Below are 4,857 nucleotides of genomic sequence, written 5' to 3'. Positions count from 1 at the left end.
GAGGTGTCTAGAACGGTGACTCTGGGATACCGGGCAACCTCTCAGAGTACGCAGCCTTATCCTTGCATGCGGGGCTCTACAAGGATGGACGAACCTCTTTCCCTAGCTTCTCGTGGGAACAACAATGACAACACGAAACATAGTTGTAGTAAGTGCGATTCAAAACAACAGAACGCGCAGGACTCCCGACAGTGGGTCGGCCAACAATGCCGACCACTCTAGAGCTGGGGGAGCCAATTAAAATGGATTCATGCGATGAATCGGCGGAATCTCGGGACCTTTAGGTGCACAGAGCGACTAAATTACGACTTGCTAGAGTGCTACGATGCGAGTGTGGCCCCTGAACGGGGTTACAGTGCACAGCTGCATGCTTTGTGGTGCGAGAAACACCCGGAGCTATCACACTTTTCACAGCAAGGTCTGCGAAAACCATACTGAACTATTTCGAAAAAGGGGCTATGTAAGCGGAACGCCTACTCTGCCACAGCTAGAAAAAGCCGACAACAGAGAAAGAGAGGCGACACTAAGACCTACCGCAGGTAGGCATCCAACAGAGGAAGAGCGAAGCTTTATGACCCGGAAAAACATCAACACCAAGGTTTCTCTCAAGCCTAAACATCTGGCTGAAATCGGTAACGAGCTTCATGAACATTTTTCCGAAGTCCACTATTTTCACAGGACCGTTCTGTGCTTTAATTGCTCCGCTGTAGAATGAATAGCCATATTGTAATTGTTATTTTTCCATTTTTGAGTGTTCATAAACATTTTGGATTATTTATAATAAATCTAAATTTTAATAATCAATTTTACTATTATTTTTTAAGATTTTTGCCATTAGTCCGATTTCTCTAACTTTCTCTACTTCTTTTATATTCAAATAATTATGTTGTCTTAAGAAAAAGAAAAAGCGGCTTGTATACCCTTAAAGTGTGACTATTCTTCTTTTGAAATCCGTTTATTCACTGCAAATCGGTCATATTTTTGAGAAACTACGTTATTTTATATATAAAAACGTCCATTTTTCGGAATTTCTAGGTAAGTACTCTCATTTTCTGAACTTTATTTAAACAAATGATCGTTGTGAATCTGATGTCAAATTCGTGATTTCTGAACGCTTCAACTATGAAAATCATATGAATCTTGGAAAAAAGTAATTTTGCAATAGTTTTTATTAAATAAATTGTTTAAATAATTTTGTATTGCAAAAATAGTACCAGATTTGAAACCAGTGATATCGAAACCTATGGAAAGCATATGCATTATTAAAAAAATTGTTTATAAAAATTGTTCCAATTTTCTGAACTTTGTTTAAACAAATGATTGTTGTAAATCTGATGTCAAGTTCGTGATTTCTAACCGCTTTAACTATGAAAATTATATGCATCTTGGGAAAAAGTCATTTTGCAACAGTTTTTATTAAATAAACTGTTTAAATAATTTTTTATTGCAAAAATAGTACCAGATTTGAAATCAGTGATATCGAAAGCTATGGAAAGCATATGCATCGTTCAAAAATTGTAATTTGTTTTAAAAAATTGTTTATAAAAATTGTTTAAACAAATGAATTTTGCAAATTTGATGGCAGATGGCCATCAAATTGATCAGTGCCCCCCCCCCTTTATGTAACGACCCAACAAATTTTGTAGTACTACAATAAACATAGCCAAACAATTGTGGAAAATTTCAGCCTCCTATCTTTTATACTTTCCTCAAAAAATATTCCCAAAAAAACAGCCGGATTTCAGCCCAACAAAGTAGGAACCCCCGTTAAAAAAAGAAAAAAATTTTCTACCTTAAAATTGGTATACTAAAAATAGAAAGCATTGTGCCACGGTACAATTTTGGCGTAGCGTACAGAACCGGTGAACGGTTAGAGGATGAGCCAGCTAGGTGGATCGTTCTAAGGTTAAGATCAACTAGTCTAGCCAGAACTGCACAAATAAATCATGCATCTTGGCAATCAATACTAGTCACTTTTGGTTAAGCATTTGAGGATTTAGATACGAAAATAATTGTTTGCAACGGAGTGGTTCAGTATTTAACGAACGAGCAGAAAGTAGCAATTTTAGAAGAAGCTTACTCTTCAGCAGTAGGTGGGCACGAAGGTGGCCCTCTACCCCCAACCACGTTAAAAGATGAATACATCCTGACTATCGAAGGTACTTTCACTAAATTTTGTATAGCAGTATTTATACAAAATCCGGTAGCGAGCACTGAAACTGATGATTTAAAAAAAAGGTTCATCTGTATATAGGTGGCGCCAAACTGTGTGTTAACTAATCAAGGAAGTGACTTTTTAGACAATTTACTTGAGAGAGTAGCAAGAAGGTTAAAAATCAAAATATTTAGGACAACAGCTTATCATCCTAAATCCAACAGATCACTAGAAAGTTCGCACAACGTATCAGGCGGATATTTAAATCAGTTTATTCAGAAACACACTGAATGGGACGATTGATTAGAGTTAGCCACCCATTCCTATGACACGAATGTACATGAAGGAACGCGTTTCACTCCCTACGAATTAGTATTCGGGAAACTAGAAAGGCAGCTTTCTAGCAGTCCTCCATCGGAACTTGAAAAATTACCGATCCACAATGGCTATTTGTTCAATTTAGTATCACGTCTCCATGAGATCAAAACATTAGCACGAATAAATTTGTTTATAGTTAAAGAAAGATCCAAAATCTATTATCACAAAAAAGCAAATGCTCAGAATTTTGGAGTAGGTGATCATGTCTTTTTATTAAAAGGTGGAAAAATGAAAATCTCGCAGATCAATATACAGGTCCTCACAAAGTATTATAAATACTTAGAAAGGGAAATATATAAGGATTAACGTGAAGAACTCTCTAAAAGTAGTTCACATCAATCCTCTTAATTTAAAAAACCAATAAAAAGGGTATTAATTTTATAAAATGCTGTAATTGGTATTTAAAATGACAGATAAATTGATTCTATCTACGGAAAACATCGATGGACATTGCAATCTACTCGCTTCTCGAATTGATATATCGAGCTTATGGCCTTAACTTTTTGTTAACAATTTCTTAAGTCAGGATGACCGCTGTGTAGTTTATTGGAAGCAAAATCCCATACAGAGAGAAACTGTTATAAATTATAATAAATGAAGAGAAGGTGAAACTCATTTTCCAGAAGTCAAGCGTAAAGAAGGAATACGGAAAACCAAAATGTTACTATTGCCATACAGCGCAACCGCAGAGGCCATAGTGGAATACGACTGCGAGCCGATCCAACTGAATATAACAACTGTATCTTTATCAGAGGCAGGATAATGTGATATACGTGCACCTAAATTAAACTTCGAGCCTGCAAACATAAAATTATTGAAAATGACCACTTACAGCAATACAAAAGTAATACAATGCAAAGTAGAAGTAAAACGGGAAGTGAATTTTTGTGGAATGCATTCACATGTGTCGACAGTAGCTCACAGGTACGAAGAACACATACACGAAGTCTCGCATGAACAATGTGCCATCCAGCCTAAAACACAGTCCACATAGGAATACACAAACCCCTCATATTTGGCCATGAGTGGCATATATTCACAAGTCAATCTAGATAAGCTGAGAGACAACTTTTTCTTTGAGTGAAATCATCTGCCGAGAGTAGTATCATACATGACATCAAGTACGTAAGGCTGGTTTATTTTCACCACACTATGCATGGGCTGAGTTGAATTTAAGTGCATGATGTGGGTAACAATAGCATGAAGTGGGATTCAAACAACTAGAACTCCAGCAAACGTGCACAAAAAAATCCAAAGGTACACACTCAGGGAGCAAACCCCTGACCTGTAACATGAAGTTCGAGCACGAGGTGCATTCACAGGAAAATAAATAGATCTTTTATTGCAGACAAATTATATGCAAATTTATTAATCATAATAAACATTCACCAATGAATATATATTTTTTTTAGTGTTCCATTTATGTATAGCGTTTAACGTGTATTCTTCAATGCTTAGAGTTATTTCATGTGTACAGTTTAACGTATAGACTTTAATGTGCACAGTTGAATGCAGTACCAAATTTATGTATTTGCTGCCCCTAGGCTAACAGAAATTAACTACTCGATTTTGAATCCACACTCCACAGTAAGACACGTAGTTATCAAATTTTGCCGCCCTAGACTGCAGCCTATGTAGTCTATACGGGAAATCCGCCACTGTTGTAATGTGTAGAATTTAATGTGCACCGTTCAACGTATAGATTTAGCAGATAGCGAAGTGTGCAATTAAATATAATTAATGTACAGAGTTGAACGTGTAGACGTGTATGACACATTTTTTATTGAAGACCTTTCCATAAACAAAATAAAAAGATTATAAATTGTTACCCTTACCGAGGATTCTATATGATCGATGCTATCATTTTTATTGTGAACAATTGCAGAATTTTAAATTGCGAATCTATAACATTGGAAAAATTTCCATTTCGAATTAAAAAAATGAAATAATAAATAATAAAATAATATATAAATAGTATAAAAATAATAAATCATAAAAAATTATTAATCGACTGTCATTTTATTATTAGTTGATAGATCGAAGGAAAAAATTGTCCACATGAAGGAGGCGATTTTAATTTTTTTTAAATCTGTAAGATAATCGCATTTCAATTGATATTCTTCGAAAGGACTTACACTGCAATCAACTTTATCGATGGGTTATTTTTCTTGCATAAAAAACTTACTGTTAAATTTATTATAACTCATCTGGAAATTTTTTCCTGTGGTATACCAGGTGTATACATATGAAACCGGTATTTTTTCAAGAAAAAAACACATTTATTTCAAGAGAATGATAACAAATATTTTATTCAAAGTATGCGC

Source organism: Belonocnema kinseyi, chromosome 5, assembly GCF_010883055.1.
Source record: "Belonocnema kinseyi isolate 2016_QV_RU_SX_M_011 chromosome 5, B_treatae_v1, whole genome shotgun sequence".
Lineage (NCBI taxonomy): Eukaryota > Metazoa > Arthropoda > Insecta > Hymenoptera > Cynipidae > Belonocnema > Belonocnema kinseyi.
This window is presented reverse-complemented; position numbering follows the sequence as displayed.